We start from the raw sequence: 23,546 nt of genomic DNA on the forward strand, positions 1-23,546 counted from the left end.
ACGGCCTGGGCGGCCGTTGCTTCATGTGGGTGGCCCAAGTGGACCAACGTCATCGCAGCGAGGGTGGAGCATCCCTTCCATGCGCGGCGCCTGCCCCGTGATGTCAGGTGCTGCTAGGCGATCAAGCCCTCACTCTCATTGGATGAGAGGTCTGATGAAGAGAAGTTTGAATGAGGGGATGGTGGTTGGGCCTCACACGAGGAACTGTGTTTGGCGGTGGCCATTTTGGAGAGAGGCTACAGCAAAGTGGCCATTTTTAAGGCACTTCTGGCACCTGGCTTTCCTTGTGAAACACTGGGACTTGCTGTGCTTGTCCCTCCCACAGAAGCAGCACTTTGGGGTCGCATCAGGCAGGGTAGCGGTAGCAGCCAGACCATCAGTGGGCCATGGGGTAGTAGAGTTAAGAGCAGGCATCCTACTCACTTCATAGCGTGGGGTCCAGCTCTGAGAGTAAGCATCCATACTTAAGACCGCAGTCTCCATCGTCTCTGCAATCTGGGTCGTGTCCTTTAGGTTTTCTCCCCCGTGCTCTAGAAGATGCTGCCTCACCTCATTCAATCAGACCCCAATCAGACCCAGATCAGCATCCTGAATGAGATCATTGGTGATCTCAGCTGCAGTTCTGTCTGTGCAGGCATAGACTCTGTCCAGTAAACTTAGTGCTTGGAGGTAAGCTCTACAAGACTCACTGGGCAGTTGCCTCCATGTCACTAGCTTGTACCGGGCATGGACCCTGTTCACAGGTCGCTCGTAGAGTCCTTTCAGCACCTTCATGGCTCCTGTATAGGTGGCTGCGTCCTGTATGCTCTCATAGACGCTCAGGGACACCATAGACATGAATACTAGCAATCGATGGCCTTTCTCCTAAACGGCAGGGTCAGAGAACTGTAGGTAAGCCTTGAAACACCTCACCCAGTGCTTGAAGTCATTCAGGGCAGTAGCTGACTGCGGGTCAATGTTGAGGCGTTCCGGTCGCAGTATATGCTCCATCCCTCGAAAAGTTTTTTGTTAATAAAATTGTAGTGCACATGGAAAGAATCAAAGACTTGTTGATCCGAACCAAGGCTTTTATTAACAAAAGACTGGAGCATATCACATGTAGGTCGACCAGTCCAGAATGCTCTGGGTCTGGCTAGGAGCAACCCTTTAAGACCTGCCAGTAGGCATGGCTACACTCTCAGCCAATCACAGCCATCCTACACTACAATTTAATACATCGGTGATAGAATCCGTACTATCACACTGAGTTTTATGACCCACTGAGTTGTATTGTTTTATTGTCATGTGTACTGAAATATTGTAAGAAACTTTGTTTTGTGTGCTACCCAAGCAAATCAACTCATAGACACACACAGTGTGGAAACTGGTCCTTTGGCCCCAACTTGCCCATGTCCCACCCACACTAGTCCCACCTGCCTGTATTTGGCTCATATCCCTCAAATCCCATCCTGTCCATTATCTGTCCAAAGTGCCTGCCTCAACCTTCTCCTCCATCCACTACAACCTGCTGTATAAAAGAGTTACCCCTCAGGTTCTGGTTATACCTCTCCCACCCTAACCTCATATTCTCTGATTACCAATTCCCCTGCTCTCGACAAAATACTTTGTGCGCTGACCTGATCTATTCCTCCCATCATATTGATGTCACCAATAGGAGACCATTCCTCATCCTCCTGCACACCGAGGAATAAAGCTCTAGCCTGCTCAACCTTTTCCTGCAGCCCAATCCTAGCAATGTCCCCATGAGTCCTAGCAAGATTTTCTCTGCACCCACTCCAACAGCACACTGACCAAAACTGAACATGAATGGGCCATCACCAATGTTTCATACAATGGCAACATTTTTACACTCAGTACTCTGATTGATGAAGCCTGAGATGCCACAAGCCTTTTAGACCAATCTATTGACAAGGGACTCCACGTGTACTCTGGAGCCCTTTGCTCTACAGCATGCCCCAGATCCCTATTCACTGTACAAGTCCTACCCACACTAGACCTTCCAAAGTGCAACACATCACGTTTCTCTGAATTACATTCCATCAACAATTCCTCTACCCAACTGATCAAGATCCTGCTGCAATTCTTGGCCGCTGTTTTCACTATCAACATCAGACCTTTGTAGAACAGAATATGCAATAATAATAAGTGAATGGACAAATAATGAAATGTTGGAGTTGTTACCATGGTGGGAATCACTCCTTCTCAATGGGCACACGATCACTTGGGGAAAGGCAACATTGGCAGCTTCACTCTGTCAGTGAAAATTCCAAGTCCAAAGTATGCCTCTGCCTATCCTTTCCCGAGGCGTCAACAGACCTGGGTTGGAATCACCTGCGCTTCCCCATGACCACACTGGGCAGGGGCCATTTCAATCGCTGAAGGTGATTCACAGCACTTCAACAATGGCAGATTCTCACCCAGTAACAGAGTGACACAGAACCCTTTGGCCCATCCAGTCTGTGCCTGCCATCCACTAATCCGATTCCAATTTAGCCTCCCCACCCCACTCCTTCCAATCGACATTTTACCTGCAAGTTTTTGGGATGTTGGTGGAAATAGAAGCCCCCTGGTGGGGGTGGGGGGTGGTGGGGGTGGAAAATCCAAACAGGGATTGATTCTGGCTCACTGGAACTGTGAGGCAGCCACCCACTGTGCTCGTGTGCCAGCCTAATATCTGTACATTCTCCGCAGAATGTGACAGGTCAGTGTAAGGGTGAAAGAGCTCGCAGCCACACACCATGTCACTGAAGCGATTTTGGGCCTCGTATCTGAGGAAGGACATGCTGGTGTTTCAGAGGATCCAGAGGAAGTTTACGAGAATGATCCCAGGGATGAGAGGATTAACACACGAGGGACATTTGATGGTTCTGGCCCTGTACATGATGGAATTTAGAAGGATGAGAGGGGATCTCATTGAACCCACTGAATATTGAAAGGGCTGGATAATGTGAACATGGAGATGATTCCAATGGTGGGAGGGTCTAGAACCAGACGGCACAACCCTAAAATGAAAGGATGTTCCTTTAGAGTAGAGATGAGAAGAAATTTCTTCACCCAGAGGATGATGAATCTGTGGAATTTGTAACCACAGACAACTGTGAAGGCCAAATCCTCAGGAAGATTTAAGGTGGAGGTTGATAGGTTCTTGATTAGTAAAGGGTTGAAGGTTATGGGGAAAAGGCAGGACAATGGGTTTGAGAGAAAAGACATCAGCCATAATTTGAATAGCGGAGCTGACTCAGTGGATCGAATGGCCTAATTCTGCTCCAAAGTCTTTCATTCTTCTCTGGTTCTATTATTCATATATCTGCGCAAAGCATCACTGAATATGCCAACCAACTAGGATGTGACCACTCAGGCAGGGGTGACCACTCAGAGGGAGCCAATGTTGTACAGGAGCTGGGCAAGCTGAACAGAATGATGGATGCAATGATAAGCGGTGGTGGACCAGCAGCCTCACTAAGTGCCACCTAGTGCGGTAACTCATGGTGTCACTTCACACCCCCACTTTCCATGGACCTCCTCCTGTACCAGACCATACAGAATTATTTGCAATGTTTTTTGTACTAATGTTACTTGTAAATCTTAATTCCTGTAGATCGCTGAATGTAACGGCAATAGTAGTGAGATAAATTGCTTACAACTTTGTCAGTAACTGAGTAGAATCCCTTTTTTGATTTTTCTCTTTTTCCTTTAATTACTAGTTTATTCTCAAAAAGGTTATTGATATAGGTTCACAATTACTAATTACCACAATATTATAGCTAAAACTCCAGAAAAGTTGACAAAAGCAGTGGCCATAAAAACACCAGCAGCAACGAAAACACCAGTGCGTGTTTGTAGTGCGTGTAGATGAAACCTTGTGATTCGAAGCATCGTTGTAATTGGATAATAACGACAGCTCTGACCGGAGGTATTAGAAGGTTCAAAAAGGAAATGAGCATTGAGTTTTCACCTTGTAGCTGAGCTGACAAAAATTGTTTTTGTAGTTATAACTAACTACAGGAATATTTTTATTAAAAATAATAAATTTCTGGTGAAGCACTGCACAAAATTTTTAAAGAGAGTCATTTTGGTGTCACCCCCCTCTAACATTGTCACCTGGTGTGGTCCGCACCCTGCCAGTGACAGATGACAAGGAGTGATACTGATTGCAGCAGTGAGGTGAGATCTGTCCGATCCAATCCATCTGTAGCAGTCACTGGCAGGATGCCCCCTGGTCCTCACCTCCCACAAAGCAACATCACAAGGAAACTGCCACCACAGCGAATCCAGTACAAGGTCTCAGATGCATGAAGGCAGTGCGGAGACGGCCAATAGTTCACCACGCAAGAGCTTCTGTTTGCAAGAGATTCATTACACTTGAAGAGACAATGGTGAAGAAAGGGTTTTCTAGAAGGAAGCATTCATCCACGAGAAGAAATTTAAATATTTACATTTTAAATTTAGAGCTATAGCATGGTTCACAAGCCCATGCCACCCAAATACCCTGGTTAATCTACAACCCCTGTTTGTTTCTTTGGGAGGAAACTGGAACACCTGGAGGAAACCCACACAGACATAGGGAGTGCCAGATTCCAGATAGTGCCAGGTTCAAACCCGGGTCACTGTGGAATAAATGACCTGGGAAGGCCAGACGGTCACCCAGTACAAGTACAATTGAGGCTCGAGAGGGGGTTTGCACCCTCTCACCCAACACAGTGAGACAGTGGACAGTGGACAGTGAGGAAGATTACCGTAGATTAAAAGGTGATTTAGGAAGGCTGGAGGTGTGGGCTGAGAAATGGCTGATAGAATTTAATACAGATAAGTGTGAGGTGTTACATTTTGGAAAGGCAAGTCTAAATAGGCCATATGCATTAAATGGTAGGCTATTTAGATGTGCAGAGCAACAAAGGGATTTAGGAGTTGTGGTAAATAGTACCCTCAAGGCTGATACTCAGGTAGATGGTGTGATGAAGAAGGCATTTGGAATGTTGGCCTTCATAAATCGGAGTATTGAATTCAAGAGTAGGGAGGTTATGATGAAATTGTACAAGGCATTGGTGAGGCCAAATTTGGAGTACTGTGTACAGTTTTGGTCACCAAATTATAGAAAAGATATAAACAAAATAGAGAGAGTGCAGACAAGGTTCACGAGAATGTTGACAGGATTTCAAGGTTTGAGTTACAGGGAAAGGTTGTGCAGACTGGGGCTTTTTTCTCTGGAGCGTAGAAGATTGAGGGGGACTTGATAGAGGTGTTTAAGATTTTAAAGGGGACAGATAGAGTAAACGTGGATAGGCTTTTTCAATTAAGAGTGGAGGAGATTCAAACTAGAGGGCATGGTTTAAGATTGAAGGGGGAAAATTATAAGGGGAACATGAGGGGAAATTTCTTTACGCAAAGAGTGGTAGGGATGTGGAATGAGCTTCCGACAGACTTGGTCGAGGCGGGATCATTGGTTACATTTAAGGAAAGACTGGATAGTTACATGGATAGGGCCGAACTGGCCTGTTCTGTGCTGTAAGTGGTTATATGGTTATATGAGAGAGGAGGAGCGGGAGCAGGGGACGCAGCCCTCACTCCTGCCTCAATGTTTCAACATGATCATGGCCGATCTACACTGGCCTCAACTCCTCTTCTGTGTCTGTTTCCCCGAACGCCCAATCATTCAAATATTTATCTATCTCCTCCTTAAATCTATCTAACAAACTTGCTCCCACCAAAGAATTCCTGAAACTCACCTCCCTAAAATTTCTAACAGTTTTAAATGTTCAGCCCATTATCCTGTAAACCTGTCCTCTTGTAGAAGACTCTCCTACAAATGGAAACATCTCAGGATCTTGTGTTTGAATCTCCTCACAAAACATAGAACATACAACATTATAGCAGGCCCTTCAGCTCACAATGTTGTGCTGACCTCTGTATACCTACTCCACAACAAGCTGATCCCTCCCTACCTCCCACTAATTTACTTGCATCCATGAGCCTATGTCAGTGTTTGAAATGTCCCTGTTGATCTAACTACACTGTAAATTCATTCTTCCAAACTCTGAGCAGCACAGACCCAAACAGTTTTCCCTCATCATAGGACAATGTTTTCTTCCTTTGGGTTGTAGGCCAGGACTGTGCCCAGTATTGACATGGCCACACTAACACCTGTACTACCATGACAAAACCTCCCTATACTTCAACGCCAGCTTCTTTGGAATAAAGGCCAATGTGACATTTACCTTCTTACAGTAATGGAGTCACACAGTGTAGAAACAGGGCTTTCAATCCAACTTATCCACGTCAACCAAATTATCCCACCCACTCTAGTCCCACCTCCCTGTTATTGTCCCATATCTCTCATACTATCTATGTATTTGGCCAGTATTTTTTTAAACGTTGCCGTATTACTTTAGTACCTGACTCAACCACCTCCTCTGACAGCCCATTCCAGACACCCACCATCCTCTGTATAAAACTATTACCCATCAGCCTCGCATTAAATCTCCTTCTTCCCCCCCCCCCTCACCTTAAACCTACAGTCTGTCTTTTGGTTTTGATTCCCCTACTCTGGGTAAAAGACTCCCTGCATTCACCCAATTCATTCCTGTCATGATTCTGTCCCTCTGTGAGATCACCCCACGTCCTCCTGCACTCCAAGGAATAAATCCCCAACCTGCTCAACCTCACCCTGCAGCTCAGGCCTCGAGTCCTGGCAACATCCTCGCAAATCTTCTCTGCACCCTCTCCAGGTTGACGATTTCTTTCTTGCAGCACGGTGACCAAAACTGAACACAATACTCCAACCACTCGTTTGGACCTGTCTGCTGATATTTTGTGGTTTATGCATAAGATCCCTCTGAACTTCACTCATTTTTACCCCCAGTCCCTCAGAGAATAATCCGTCTTTCACTGACCTCACACACCTCACAACTGGAGGGAGAACAAACGCTTTTATTAGCTTATAACTAGGTCTTACAGTGTCTTCAGAGGGGCTCAGAGTTTAGGCAGGAAACCAGGGTTATATATGGGTAGATGGGGGAAGAGCCAGCCATCAGTATAACACACCATCAATTAATCTCAGTTCACTGCATTCACCCCTTCCTGCAGAATTTAGGGTCTGTGAATGAAGACAGTGAAAATTGATTCAGAAACCTTAAAACAAATAGTTATTTACAAATGTAAGTGTTCCAGAGGTCTGGAGATCCTGGTGGAGCACCTAAGCATGGGCTCCTTGGATCTCCTGGTCCCCTTGTAGAGGAGGAGAGGCAGGCTGGGCTCTACAGTGGAGTGGGATGCACTTTCCTCCTGAACCAGATTGCCTGAGGCCCTGACTGTGGGTGGTGAGAATGTGTTCTGTGGCTTGCAGGGCACTTGAGGCAATGGACCCTCTGTTCCGGAAGGTGCCAGGCCCCTGATGGAGATGGTGTCCTCCTTGCCATCCGGAAACTCCACATAGGCGTACATGGGATTGGGATGGAGCAGTGGAGAAGTTTCACCCTTTTCACCAGGGGGTTGGTCTTGCTTCTCCTCATGTTCTTCCTGAGAAGGACCAGACCAGGAATGGTGAGCCAGGTTGGGAGTGTAGTTCCCAATGTCGACCTTTCAAATTTTAATAGAAGCTCATGAGGAGTAGCGTTAGTCACAGTACATAGTAGCGACCGGATGTAATGGTGCGCCATCAGAAGATCTTCTTGCCTGCATGAGTTTGGAAGGCCAGTTTGAAAGCCTTCCAGTCCGTGGCATTTTCCTTTTCAATCTGCCCATTCTCCCGGGGGTTGTAACTGGTAGTCCTACTGGACGCGATGCCCCTCACCAGCAGGTACTGACGTAGCACGTTGCTCATGAAAGATGAGCTCCGGTCGCTATGAATACAGCCGGGATACCCAAACAGGGTGAAAATAGAGCTTAGGGCATTTATGACTGACAAAATGGACGTGTCTGGACATGGATGGTGAACTAGAAGCGGGAGTACTCATCAATGATAGAGAGGAAGGAGGTGTTCCTGTTCGTGGAGGGGAGAGGTCCCTTAAAATTGATCCTGAGCTATTCGAAGGGCGTGGATGACTTGATTAGGTGCACCTTTGCATGGCGGTAGAAGTGTGGCTTGAACTCCGCGCAGACCTGGAAAGACCTGACATCTTCCATGGAGTAGACCAGATTGCATGCCTTGACAAAATGAGCCATGTAGGTAACCCCTGGATGGCAGAGCTCATTATGCAGAGACCGCAGTTGGCCGGTGTATTCAGAGGCACAACTACCTTCGGATAAGGCATCTGGAAGGTCATTAAGGGCTCCTGGCTGATAGACAATGTCATAATTGTAGGGGGAGAGCTTGATCCTCCACCAAGCAATCTTGTCATTCTTGATTTTGCCCCTCTTGACATTATTAAATGTGAATACGACCGAGCGCTGGTCAGTGAGGAGCATAAATCTTCTATCAGCCAGGTTGTCTTCAGTGCCTCACGGCTTCTACAATGGCTTGAGCCTCCTTTTCTACCAATGGGTTCCGGAGCTCGTGGCCTTGTAAAATCCGAGAAAAAAAATGCAACCAACCTGCCCGTCTGGTTGAGGGTAACAGCCAGGGCTAGGTCCAAAATGTTGATTTCCACTTGGAAAGATACATTCTCATCCACCGCGTACATGGTGGCTTTCACATTGTGGTTCCGGAGGTAGTTTAAAGCTGTTTGGGCTTCAGCTGAGAGAGGGAAATTAGTGGCTTTTAAGAGAGGGCAAACCTTATCAGCATAATGAGGGATGCACTGGGCGTAATATGAAAAAACCCCAGGCATCTCCTCAGTCTTTGTGGTTCTGGGGATGGGGAGTTCTAACAAGGGGCGCATCCTATTGGGATTGGGGCCAAAGATGCCATTCTCCACCATGTAGCCAAGGATAGCCAGATGTTTAGTCCTGAACATGCACTTGTCAGAGTTATAAGTAAGGTTCAGGGCTTTCGCCGTGTCATGGTCCTCCAAGGTGTGGCCACAGATGGTGACATTATCGAGGTAGGGGAAGGTAGTCTTCAACCCATACTCAACCACCATTCTTTCCATCTGCCTCTGGAAGATAGAAACCCCATTAGTAATACCGAAAGGGACCCTCTGGAATTGATAAAGTTGACCATTAGCATCAAATGCCGTATATAGACGGTCCTCTGGACAGATTGGCAGCTGGTGATAGGCAACTTTCAGGTCGATGGTCAAATAGACCCAATACTGCGAAATATCATCCACAATGTCTGAAATTTGAGGGAGGGGGTATGCGTCCAGGGGTGTGTACCAATTAATAGTTTGGCTATAGTCAATTACTAGCCTGGACTTGTTTTCCCCTTTTACCACCACCACTTGCTCTCTCCACGGGCTGGTGCTAAGTTCGATGATACCTTCATCGAGCAGACACTGTGCCTCAGACTTTATAAAATCTCGGTCTACTGTGCTGTACCTCCTGCTCTTGGTAGCAATACATTTGCAGTCCGAGGACAGATTCGGGAAGAGAGGTGGGGTGGTTGATATTCAGTGTGGAGAGGCTGAATGTGGGTTCTGATTTTAGGGGCCCTCCATTCTGAACAGTTACATGGAGGAGGGGACCACAATACTCCAAGGTCACGCTTTTAAGGTGACACAGGAAGTCCAGACCAAACAACAGCGGAGCACACAATTCATTAAGTACATACAGGCATATCTTACAAAATCCCCCCGCCTTCCAATGGCAGGTGCACTATACAATGTTGTTGAACACACGTAGAGTGAGATGCAAGGAATATGTGATAATTGGAAGGATATATCTTTAGGTTGTACTCTTGTACAGTTTGTGAGTCTATGAAGCTTTTAGTAGAGCCCATGTCGATTAGGCATTTAGTGGAATGTCCGTTTACCTTCACAGTCACTATGGAGTTGCTGAGCAGGTGAGGTCTGTCCTGATCTAGGACCATTAAGGCTAGGACTCCAGAGACTCCATGCTCATCACTTGAGTGGCCCCCACCATCCTGGGTAGCCTGAGGGTAAGATGACGTCAACCTCATGGCATGGGAAGATGGCTGCTCTCCTTCCTCCTCTACGATGATGGTGCCGAGTTTGAATTTGGGTCATGGCAAGATGGCCACCGAGCCTTTCTGCACAATTTCCTCACTGCCACCCTCCCTCCGTCAGCATGTAGTGCAGCAAGTGGGCTCAGGTGAATTTGGGGCAGACAGCTAGCATCTGGAGTCGGATCTGGAGTTGTGCAGGCCACAGACTTCCTTGGGCTTTCCCTCGCGTGGAAAACCCTCGCCCAATGCCTTTTGTTACCACAGCTGAAACACACTGAGTCTTTAGCTGGGCAATGAGATCAGGGATGCTGGCTCTTGTCGCAAAAACAGCACTAACGTGGGAGCTCTCCCTATCATGGGAAACAGCAGCCGTTAGGGCTGAGATAGTGGGATCACCCGGTCCTTGGAAGGGGTCACCTGGGTGAGCGAGTTTGCTGGCTTCGGGGTCGTCATTCATGAACTTGGCCTGTTCCAGCAATGTCCCGGATCGGTTCTTCTTTACAAACGTGGCCCGTTGCCACTTCATACCTGCATTTTTTGGTCTATCCTGGCCATTGGCAACGTAAAGCAAGTCAGCGACTCGCTAGGACCTAATTTTGCGACTTCTGGTAGCGATCATTCAATGTGCAGACATGTTAGTTTGATATCTGGTGGTTGGTTACTGATAGATAAAATCAATCAAGATGCGTTTCACAAATATTTCTCGGACTAGTTGACCCTGTATTGAATGTGCCCAGAAGTATTGAACTGCACATTTTACAAACATTTCTACGTCCGATTCCACCTGCATTGAATTCACCCATCGTTATTGAATGAAGATCTACCGGGACCAATGCCTGAAGAGGGTGCACAAAATCAGTGAACCAGTGCAGACTCGAAAGGCTAACATGGCCTGTTTCTGGTCTGTAAATGGTTATATGGTTATGGTCTCGATGGCAGTGTCATATGTAGTGCAGTCCCTGATGACTGCACACTCTTTCGTTCCTACCCTTGAAACGAGTGCAGACCTCCTGAGTTCATCGGTGTAGAAGACGTCACTGGTCACGTTCAGGTAGGCCTGGAAGCAGTCTAGCCAGTATGTGAACTCCTCAATCGCATCGGGGGACAGAGGGTCTATCACCTGGCTTGAGTAGCGCTTCCATCTTTAGGGAATAAGCTAATAAAATTTTAGCGTGAACAAAAGCTCTCAAGACGGGGGTGGGGGGGGGGAGGGAGGAGAGAACAATCGCTTTTATTAGCTTATACTTGTGGGTAGAGTCTTACAGAGGTCTTCAGAGGGGCTCATGGTTTAGATGGGAAACCAAGGTAATATATATAACACACCACCAGTGAATCTCAGTTCACTGCACACCCCTCCCCAATCTGCATCTTTGAGCTCCATTTGTCAGCCTTTCACCCCAACAATATACTTATATCCATAATCGCCTTTGTGGTATTACAGCACAGCAACAGGCCATTCAGCCCATCTAGTCTATGGTGAATTATTATTCTGCCTATTCCCATTGCCTGGCACCCTGTCTTCAATCCTCCATACTCTTCCCATCTATGTATCTTTCCAATTTTTTCTTAAATGTCAAAATCGTGCCTGCATTCACCATGTTCCACATTCTCACCACTCTCTGTGTGAATAGGTTCCCCTGAATGTTCCCTTTAAACATTTCACCTTTCATCCTTAACCCATGTCCTCACCTAACCTCAGTGTGAAAAGCCTGCCTGCACTTATTCCTTCTAAGCCCCTCATCATTTTGTATAGCTCTGTCAAACCTCCAACACTTCAGGGAATAAAGTCCTAACCTGTTTAATCTTACCCTCTAACTCAGTTCCTCAAGTCCCAGCAACCTCCTTGTAAATCTCTGCACTCTTACAATAACCCCACTCGTACAGCCTACATGGTATAAAAACAGAACAAAGGTTATATTAAAACAGCAGTTCATCACCTACAGTCTTGTTCCCATGACCAATCTTGACCCAGCAACAGAAATGCTGCAACAACTCTGCCAGTCGGGCAGCATCTGTGGAGAGAGAACAGTTAACATTTCCAGAACCATTAATCTATTGGTGAACTGATCTGAAAGTTTAACAGGTTACTCTTTCAATAGGTGCTGTTTGAATGGCTGTGTTGTGGGATTTATTGATGATTCCAGCAGCTGAAGTTTTATTTGAATGGAATGATCTTCTGAATGAGATAGTTGAGTCAGGGTCCCCTCTGTCATTAAGAGAAGGTTGGATGTGTACATGGTGGTGAGGGGGTTGGAGGCGAATTGGCATAGAGTGGGACATTTGAGCCAGTGGAGTTGTTCTAGTGAACCACTGCGGAAAGGCCGACATGGCCTGTTTCCGCTCCGTAAATGGTTATATGGTTATAAGAATGAACGAGAATTTATTGCACAACATGAATCCTACTTGCTGCAACTTCCCAGCCCAATAACAACAATTTAATCAAGTAAGAAAGTCTGCAGACTCTGGGGTTGGGTGCAGTACACAAACATTCTGGAGAAACTCAGCAGGTCGCGCAGTGTCTGTAGGAAGCAAAAGGTAACCAACATTTCGGGCCTGGGCCCTTCGTCTGGGCAATTCCTGATTAAAGGCCCAGGCCCAAAATGCTGGTTAGCCTTTACTTCCACTAGACGCTGCATGACCTGCTGAGTTTCTCCAGCACTTTAGTTATACAGAGCAATAGCAATTGAAGCATAATTAACATATAAAAAATAATATAAAAGGAAGAGAGAATATAAATATCCACAGGCCTGTTGATAAATATTAAGCTGTTGAAACTGTGTTGATTGATGAGTGTGTGAAACTGTAATTTGCTGACTCAGACCGTTGTCAACCCCACATTTTCCTCTTCCATAGATGCTGCCTGACCAGCTGAGTGTTTCCATCAAGTTGTATTTTATTTCAGAGTTCCAGCATCTGCATTTTGTGGGGTTTTTTTTGTGGGGGGAGCAGTAAATAATTGTGTTACAACCAAATATGAAATTATTGAATAAACTATTTCTAAACTCTTGGGGCCCACGTTCATCCTTTTTAAGGAACTACGCAGCAAACACATCCGGCCTGAGGCTGACAGAGCCTGACCCAATGGTATTTCCTATGACCCTCAGTTGCCCTTGAGTCACTTCCTTGACCTTCAGTGAAATCTATGCCTGGTTCTCCTCCGTGACCATCTATAATTTTGATGTATTTATTTTTATTTCAACCTTCCTGGATCTGTGGGATTTTAAAAAAAATAAATGCTTCATGTATATAAACAGTGGCTTTCTTTATTTGGCTTGTAGGTTTTCAAAGAAGCATGCACGGCCAGCTCCGACAGATGGGAAGGACAACATCACTATCTTCACCAGGATCCTCGATCGCCTGTTGGATGGTTACGACAACCGGCTAAGGCCGGGCCTTGGGGGTAGGTGTCATGGCCACACCATGGGTATGAGGAACTCACAAATAAATTCCAACTAACCTTCTAAACCTGATCAACGATTGAAGGTCTGAGTGCATCTTGTCCAAGTGCTCTCCTCTTCATTGCTGGGCTCTGCTGACTGAAAGAAAGTCACCTCATAATTACATGGTGCAGGTTTGTGGAAGGCCTTGTGTGGACAGATGCCCTCTCTACACAGGGGAGTGAGGCTTTGAAGAAAGCCCCCCAAAGCATTCTGGCAGGATCGGATTGGACAATTGCTGCCACACTTTGAATTGAACCCCAACCAGCTGATCACCTGAAGAATTCATCTTAACTCGCCTGTGCACATGACACTTGGTCCTCTCTTCCAAATAGTTCATGTATATCATGAACAGTTGTGGGCCCAGCATCCACCTTTGAGCAACACCACTTACCGCTGATTACCAACCAGAGAAACACCCACTTATTCCATACTCTCTGCCATTTGTTGGTCAACCAATCCTCTATCCATGCCAATACTTTACCCCCAAACTCCTTGCATAATTATCATACGAAGAAGGTAAGGGTTGCACAGTTGGTGTTAATGCAAAACCTTTTCAGTGCCAGCATCACGCGCTGTCTATAAAGAGTTTGTACATTCTCCCCGGGGGCTCCGGTTTTTATCCCACCATTCAAAAGTGCAGGATAATGGGGTGTAAACTGGGCAGCATGAACTACTGAACTGAAATATCCATTTACAGTGCTGTAGATCTAAAATTATATATTTTTAAAGTCTTTTGTGTGGCACCTTTTTGAACACTTCTGGAAACTGAAGTATACCACATACACTGTGCTCATTCTGTAGTCAAAGAACTACAGTGAGGCTTATTCTGCCCGAATCCAGCTGTGTCTGCCTGATGGAACAGTTAATATCCAGGCAGCTTATTACGTGCTTAAGAACAGTTTCAAACACCCACACAGACACACAAGCACATACTCACACTCACTCTCTCTCTATCTCTCACACACACACACACAAACACACACACACACACTCACACATATACTTGCACACTCACATAATCACACACACATACACCCACCCTCACACACCACACACACACACAAACTCACACTCACACCCACACACACTCATATCACACACTAACCCACGCACTCAGACCCACACACACTCACACCCACACCCACACACTCACATCCATCTAAACACACACTGAAACACACACCCAAACACTCACAACCACACGCACACACTCACACTCACCATCACACCCAGGCAGACACCTACACACACACTCACATTTCCATTCTTGTCAACTGCACTTTGGCCTTTTTTTCTTGGTCACTTTCAAAACTGAAGAATCATTAGATTCATTCCCATTTTTCTGAAAATCAGTCCTGTTTCCAAGTACAAAGTAAAATCTTTCTGGTTTCTGTTTTCACGAGTATCCAATATTTCCAAGTCCCTTTTCAACATTTGTTCTCTGAAGGTAGTTGCACCAGCTTTGCAACATGTTGCAAGAGATTTTCATTAACCATGTCTGCTGGAGCCTCTGGGCCACAGAAACTACTTTCAGATTTGTTCTCAGTCATTTGTTTTAGTCCTGCCTCAGATTCAGTTTCACAGGAATAATCACCAGCAGTATTTGCAGCAGCATCTAATATTTCATTTTCATCTATTTCTGATGAAAATAATTCCTTCAATGCTGGTTTAGATGACTTTGATTTATTTTCACATTGCTCTGTTCTTCAGAAGTGGGTTTCTTATTTATAGTTTTTTGCTATTCCCACAGCGTTTCAAGTTTCACAACCAAAATCCCATTGACACTTGCCGCTGACGGCTCCAGAGCAATATCATTATTTTCCCCTGAAGGTCCATTAAGTGTCCAACCAAATATAGTTTTGACAGTGTAAGGTCTGTCTCCCACATTCTGTATTATTTCTAGTGGTTCCAGTGTGTTTCGTACATCTGAGCCAATCAGCATCTCTTTCAATTCCAAGTTGATAATTCCAAGTAGACATCCAATTCCAGGTAGATAAACCTTCCCCAGCTATCATTTTGATGTGGAATGTTTTCTTCATGTACAGGCATTGTCTTCTGAGTGTATATGCCTCGAAGATCACAAAAATTGTTGCTGTGCACTCCAGCGGCCTCTAACCCTGAAACAAGGCGGGTTTCAACGACCTTCCTTTGACCTATAGTGTTCAATTGTAATTTTTGATGTTCTTCCCTGAAGATTAAGCCTATTCATCAGCCCCACTGTGCAAAATGATGCAGAGCATCCTGGGTCAAGGAATGCACTGTTGCCTTCCCCTTCCTGGCTTTGACGTGTCAACATCAGAATCAGGATTTATTCTCATGAACATGTCATGAAATTCATTGTTTTGTGGCAGCATCATAGTGCAAACATTCATATTATGACCGTCTTACAACAATAATATAAAAAAATAGCAAGGAAAGTAAGGCAGTGTCTTTGATTAATTGATCAGGCACTATTGAGAGTCTGCAGTTATCATCACCGGCCCTAGTGAGACTGCTTGTCTGAATAGAGGCTGCAGCGCAGTTTCCGGCTTCTTCCTTTGTTCTATTTGCACCTTTTCCTTCTTTCTCTGGTAGACATGCAATATTCTGGGATGCTTTAAACCACTTATGTTGTGACTGCGTCCTTCCTGCAGTTTCTGCTGATATGCCCTCTACACAAGCAGCCATAACCATATTCCATTTCCTTTAAGAAAGTGATCTCATTATGTTCCTTCTTTTCCACCTGTGAACACATCTTCAAAGAATGTCCTCCTCCACAGAACAAACAGCTCTTCACAGCAGGCAAACTCTCATCCTCCTCAGTTCCCTTATCGGCTGCAAAGTTGTTCCTTTTCAATTTTGACTAGGCTGTGACTTGGACCTCTTTACGTCTTTTCTCACTGTAGGAGTGCCTTTGATATCTCTAAATAATGGCTCTATTGCAATCCTCACTTGGTCTTTCAAGGAAATCCACCATATTCTTAAAGGTAATCTTTCGATGATATTTTTCCTGAAATTTACAGGCCATTCTCCATTTATCCCATAGCCATTAGGGCAACTTCTTTATGATGACTGGCATAATAATGGGCATGTTAAGCTCATGATATCTTCCATGGCTTTACAAAATCATCTTAGAATGAGGGTGTATGCTTCCAGAGCCTTAGTGTCCTCTGGTTTTATTGAAGAGCCTTTCTATGCCCATTATCAAAATGCTCCTGTACTAAAGGTTTACCCTTCTGGAATCCTCTGTCCAAGGCCATATACAGGCAACTCCTTACAAGTTCCCTTGGCTGTCCTCTTGTGTACTGTTCTGATAATCTCTGGGGTTTTTGTTCTTGCTTTCAATACTGTGCTCAAAGGATTTAATAAATGCTTACCACTGAAGTGAGTCGCCATCAAAAACTTGAATCTTCTTCTTGCAATCGGATTAATGATGCAGTGATTCCATTTTGCCTTTCCATGACTGATGATATGTTGCTCTGTTCACCATGGCTTGTACCAAGTAATGTAGCTGGAGATGTCATGTATATAGGTATTTGGACAGCCAAGGCCTGATTAAGGACAGTCAACATGGTTTTGCGCATGGTAGGTCATGTTTAATGAATCTTATAGAGTTTTTTGAGGAGGTTACCAAGAAATTAGATAAACGGAAAGCTGTGGATGTTGTCTACATAGACTTTGACAAGGTCCCATATGGGAGGTTACTTCAGAAGGTTAAGATACTAAGTATCCATGGAGAGGTTGTTAACGGATTCATAATTGGCTGTGCGAAAAAAAACAGAGAATGGTATTAGAAGGTTGCTTCTCCGACTGGAGGCCTGTGCCTAGTGGTGTGCCTCAGTGATCTGTGTAAGGACCATTGTTTTGTGTTGTCTATAATCAATGATCTGGATGATAATGCAATAAATTGGATCAGTAGGTTTGCTGATGCCACAAAGATTGGAGGTTTTGTAGACAGCAAGGAAGATTTTCAAAGCTTGCAGAGGGATCTGGACCAACTGGGAGAATGGGCCAAAAAATGGCAGATGGAATTTAATGCAGACAAGTGTGAGGTATTGTATTTTGGAAAGGCAAACCAAGGTAAGACAAACACAGTAAACGGTAGGGCACTGAAGAGTGTGGAGGAGCAGAGATCTGGGAATACAGATACATTATTCCCTGAAGGTGGTGTTACAGGTGGACAGGGTTGTAAAGAAGCTTTTGGCATCTTAGCCTTATGGAGTATAGAGATGGAATGCTATGCTGAAGTTGTTTAAGGCATTTGGAATATTGTGTGCAGTTCTGGTCACCTAACTACAGGAAAGATATCACTAACATTGAAAGAATACAGAGAAGGTTTACTAGGATGTTGCCAGGTTTTCAGGAGTTGAGTTACAGGAAAAAATTAAACAGGTTAGGACTTTTTTCCTTGGAGCAAAGAATGAGGGGAGATTTGATGGAGGTTTACTGGATAATGAGGGGTATAGACTGAGTTGATGTGAGAAGGCTTTTATCACTTAGATTGGGGGAGATCAATATGAGAGGTCATAGTTTTAAGATGAATTGGGAAAGATTTAGGGGGAACATTAAGGGGAACCTTCACTCAGAGAGTGCTGGGAGTGTGGAACGATCTGCCATGTGATGTGGTAAATGTGGGTTCAATCTTGAGTTTTAAGAATAGATTCGATAGATACATGGAGAGGTCTGGAGGGTTATGGAATGGGAGCAGGTCAATGGGAGTAGTGAAATATTGGTCAGTGCAGGCTAGAAGGGCTGAATGGCCTGTTTTCTGTGCTGTAGCGCTCTATGTTTCTATGGTTCTATATGCACATTCATTTGGATTTCTGATGCTTGATGGGAGTGTCACTGGAGCTGTGGTGAGACTGGATTTGAGCCATAACTCTGTCTGTGGCTTTAGTTCATGGATTGGTGACACTGTACTCTGGGAGGAATGGTCCATGTATATTGTCCCAAAGGACCCCAAAACCCAACAGCAATAAAAATTCACCAAGACAAATGGTTACTTAATCAAAAGTTACTTTTAATTTTCTTTAAACATAAAAACAGGATCAAACTTTAACATTACTATTTACTTAACAACCTAACTTAACCCCATTCTAATTGTAAGCGCATGTGTATGTAATGTGTATAAATTCAGGAAAGTTCACAGACCAATCTCACTTCTCACTCCACCAAGTTCACCAGTATCAGGCAATTCTTATACTGTGCACAGAATTAACATTTATGAATCTTTTCCCTCTCTTTTGGCGAGGCATGCAATTTTACTTAAGTGGAAGGAAGCTGCCCTGCTTCCTCATGATCAGTGGTTGTGTGACATCATGCCTTTTTTGAATATGGAAAAAATTTGTTATTCAATTAATAATTCAGGTATAAGATTCCAGAAGTTATGGGGGTCATTTATGACTCACTAGCTTACTTTATAATATTACTCCAATGTAATTAAATTGTCTGGCTTGTATCATTTCCATTTTCCTAATAATAATTTAATTTAACCTTCATTTTTCTTTTAATACCAGTCATATATAACATCTGGCAACGCGGTTGGGTAAGGGGTTTAATATTTTCTCCTCCACTGCTTTCTTCATTCTTCCTTTTTTTGTATTATTAGAGTTTTTTTTTAAAAAGGCATATACTATCTACAATATGAATTACGGATATGATTTACAATTTATGTATGTTAGCGAAAATGGAGCCCAGGGCTTTTACAACTGACGAGGTGACATGACTGGACATGGAATGGTGAATGGGAAGAGGGAGTACTCATCAGTGATAGAGAGGAAGAAAGTGTTCCCATCCATGGAGGGGAGAGGTTCCTTAAAATCGACACTGAGCCGTTCAAAGGGCCTGGATGACTTGATCACTTGCGCCTTTGTGGGTCGGTAGAAGTGCAGCTTGCACTCCACACAGACATGGCAAGACCAGGTCATTTCCCTAATGTCTTCCATGGAGTAGGGCAGATTGCGCGCCTTGACAAAATGAGCCATGTGGTTAACCCTTGGATGGCAGAGATCATTATGGAGAAACCGCAGTTGGCCGGTGTGTGCAAAGGCACTGCTTCCTCTGGATAAGTCTTCTGGAGGGTCATTAAGGGCTCCTGGCCGATAGGCAATGTCATAATTGCAAGTGGAGAGCTCGATCCTCCACTAGCAATCTTGTTATTTTTCATTTTTCCCCCTTAGCATTATTAAACATGAATGCAACCGAGCACTGGTCAGTAAGGAGTGTAAATCTTCTACCAGCCAGGTAGTGTCTCCAGTGCCTCATGGCTTCTACAATGGCCTGAGTCTCCTTTTCCACAGAGGAATTCTGGACCTCGTGGCCTTGTAATGTCCGAGAAAAAAATGCAACTGGCCTGCCTGCCTGGTTGAGCGCTACATCCAAAGCATCGCTTTCCACTGGGAAAGGTTCATTTTCGTCCACCGCATGCATGGTGGCTTTCGCAATGTAGTTCCGGAGGTAGTGAAAAGCCATTTCGGCTTCAGCCAAGAGGGGGAAAATAATGGGAAGACAGTGGGGGGGGGTGGTCAGTGTTCAGTGTGGAGAAGCTGCAGATAGGTTCTGATTTGAGGGGCCCTCCGTTCTGAACCATTACAGGGGAAAGAGACCAGAATGCTCCAAGGTCATGCTTTTAAGGTGACTCAGGAAGTCCAGACCCAACAGCTCCGGAGCACACAATTCATCAAGTTTATACAAGTGAAATTTACAGAATTCCCCCCATGTAACAACAGATGAACTACACAATGTTGTTGAACACGTGTAGAATGCGAATGAGATGCGAAAAATATGCAGTAATTGGAAGGATACATCTTCAGGTTGTATTTTGGCACAGTCTGTGAATCTATTAAGTTTTCAGTAGAGCCTGTGTCGATCAGGCATTTAGTGGAATGTCCATTTACCTTCACAGTCACTATGGAGTTGCTGAGCTGGTGAGGTCTGTCCTGATCTAGAACCGTCAAGGCTAGGAACCCAGAGACTCCATACTCCACACTCGAGTGGCCCCCACCATCCTGGATTTCCCGTGGGTAAGATGGCATCGATCTCGTGGTGTGGAGAAATGGCCACCCTCCTTCCTCCTCTGATGGCCACCGAGCCTTTTTGTGCCGTTTCCTCAATGCCAGTCTGTGTCAGTGTGTAGCGCAGCAAGTGGGTTCAGTTGAATTCAGGGCAACCGGCTTGGGTCAGAAATCAGATCCGGAAGCGGTACAGGCCCGGGATTCCCCTCGCTGGACAAACCCTCGTCCATTATCCTTTCTTGCCACAGCTGGAACATACTGACCTTTAGCCAGGCAACGTGATCGTGGATGCTGGCTCTTCCCTAACACAGGAAGTGGCAGCCATTACGGCTGGGGTAGTGGGAGTAGCCAGTCCTTGGAAGGGGTCACCTGGGTGGGCGAGCTCATCACTGGCTTCGAGCTTGGTCTATTCCAGTGATTTGGCCAGCTCAAGTCCTTCCCACCCGACTCGGGCAGTTGCTGTCTCATGTACCTCGAGCGGACCCCTCCCCCCCATGACTAGAGTGTCCTGGATCTGTTCTTCCTCACAAACATGGCCCGTAACCGCTTTGTACCTGCACTTCTTGGCAAGCATCCACAGATCCAGCAGGTAGTCATCGATGGTCTCTCCTGGCTACTGGAAACATAGAGTGAGTCGGTGCCTCACTAGAACTTCATTTTGCGACTTTAGGAACCGAGTCTTGATGGCAGTGTAATATGTAGTGCAGTCCCTGATGAATGTACACCCTTTCATTCCTACCCTTGAAGTGAGTGCAGACCTCCTGAGTTCATCAGTGTGGAAAACGTCTCTAGGCACATTCAGGTAGGCCTGGAAGCAGTCTTGCCAGTATGTGAACTCTTCAGCCACATCAGGGGACAGAGAGTCTATCAGCAACAAACCTGGCTTGAGCAGCACTCCCATCATTAGGGATAAACTAATAAAATGGTAGCACAAATAAAAGCTCTCACAACTGGAGGGAGAACATTCACTTTTATTAGCTTATAACTGTGGGTAGGGTCTCATAGTGGTCTTCAGAAGGGCTCAAGGCTGAGGCGGGAAACCAAGGTTATATATGGGTAGATGGAGGTGGGGCCAGCCATATAGCACACCACCAGTGAATCCTAGTTCACTGCATTCCGAGGAAAAACCCACACAGACACAGGAGAATATACAAACTCCTTAGAGGCAGAGTGGGATTCAAACCCAAGTCCCGATCGCTGGTGCTGTAACAGTGTTGAGGTAACCATGTGATGCACCATCAAATACTCAAAGATTGTTGTTGAGAAACCAATAAGCTTTTATTCGCTTAAGAACAAAGGCGCATCCATCCTGCTCAACTGTCCTGCACTGAAGAAGGGGTTGTGGGACAATCACCTTTAGACAGGAGCCTGTGGGAGGGGGCACAGGTTCAGCCAGCCAATGAGTGTGCCTGACCAGACAAATACATACAACAGTGGTTTACCACATTCATCCCTCGTTTTTATGAGTCCAGCGGGATGAAGTGTTGCTTACAAAGGCACAAATTAAGTCTCTCAGGCAGTCTGGTTGTTTGCTGGGGCAGTCGTAATACTGGTTGTGACTGCAAAGCAGTGATGAGGTTCTGGATGGTCTGGGGCATCTGTATGTACTCATCAGTGCTGTGCTGGGGGGTAAGCAATGTGAATCTTGTGTATCCTCTGTTGGGGAAGAAGGAACATACCATGGTTCAGGTGCATCATGTGTGGTTAGGAGTGAGGCAAGTGTGGGATGATCAATGGAGGTCTTCAGGGCCCCTAGAGGAGCCAAATCCCAAATGTCCATCAGGATACGCCACATAGGCATATTGGGGGGCTTGCATGGAGGAGATGGACCCTTTTGACCAGGGGGTTGGACTTATGGATTCTCACATGCTTCTGGAGTAGGACCAGCCCTGGGGACATCAGCCATGCCAGCAACATGGCCCCTGTCGCAGATTTCCTGGGAAAGGAAAACATACGTTCATACGGTGTGGCATTTGTAGCCCTACTTAGACCTGATGGAGTGGAGCACCTCTGGGAGGATCTCTTGCCAATAAGAGACTAGAAGGCCCCTCGATCACAAGGCCAGAAGGACAGCCTTCCAGATCATGGCATTCTCCCTTTCCACTTGCCCATTCCCCCGGAGGTTGTAGCTAGTGGTCCTGCTCGTGGCAATGGCCCTGGCCAACAGGTACTGACTCAGCTTGTCACTCATAAAAGGGCTTGGCAAGATGGCATAGGGTGAAGACGTGGGAGCCTATCTCTCCTCAGCTAGAAAGTTCAGAACCCGAATTTAAAAACTTAATATACGTTTTAAAACTTTATGAAAAGACTGTGTGTATGATATGAGAAGAAAATTGGTTAAGAGAAAAAAGTTCAACATTCGAAAAAATTACATTTTAAGAAGTTAGAAGAGTTGGAAAAAAAATGGGCCTTACTGAAGATTTGGAACCTCGAACTCAAGTGGAGATGGAGCCGAAGAGTCAGCGACCTATTTCGGCAAGGTTGGCTACAGCGACTGCATCCTCTACGCGTAGAGTGACGCAGGATGGCGCTGCCGCATCATTGATGACATTAAGGGAGTCCCATGACGTGCGTGGATCAGCTGCGTTGGGCGCATTGAGTAGCGCAGCTGAACATGGGGAAGTGGGAAGACGCGACACGTCTCGCAACTGTGTCTTTAATGCAGTACACGAGAGACATGCCAGTGATGGCCTCCTCGTGCTATGCGGTTACTGCAGGAACGCGGGCAGCGGTGCGCATGCGCGAGACTCTTGAACGGGTGAGAGCTGCGGGGGCTGCCAACCAGCGTCGGGCTGTTCTTCAGTCCGACGCTGAGTGAGGAGCAGACCTGCAGCCAGCCTGAAGAAGTCCAGGAAGCTGAGCTACAAGAGATGGAAGAAGAATTAGAACATTATTTGGAGGCAGAAGATAATCAATTACTGTTAGCTGCAGCTAAAATGGAAGATACCCCAACATCTTTGAAAATACTTTCACCATATAAGTCTCCCAGCACTATGAGTCCTATGCCCCCTTCTGATATAATGATGATGTTGGAAACTATAACAAAACAAAATGAAAGTTTGATGGATTATATTTCTACCAGTTTTCAAAATGTTGACCAGCAACTTTCTGACA

At 45.5% G+C, this 23,546-nt stretch overlaps 1 long non-coding RNA gene across 1 annotated transcript; it reads right to left on the bottom strand.

Moving 5' to 3' along the window:
* Positions 1-13,243: 13,243 nt before the first annotated feature.
* Positions 13,244-23,160, bottom strand: LOC138740724 (uncharacterized). The gene is made up of 2 exons (XR_011343129.1): positions 22,847-23,160; positions 13,244-13,536 (listed from the first exon to the last, which is right to left on the bottom strand). It is a non-coding gene; the product is annotated as an uncharacterized lncRNA (long non-coding RNA).
* Positions 23,161-23,546: the final 386 nt, after the last annotated feature.

Source organism: Narcine bancroftii, chromosome 8 (assembly GCF_036971445.1).
Source record: "Narcine bancroftii isolate sNarBan1 chromosome 8, sNarBan1.hap1, whole genome shotgun sequence".
In the NCBI taxonomy this organism is placed as follows: domain Eukaryota; kingdom Metazoa; phylum Chordata; class Chondrichthyes; order Torpediniformes; family Narcinidae; genus Narcine; species Narcine bancroftii.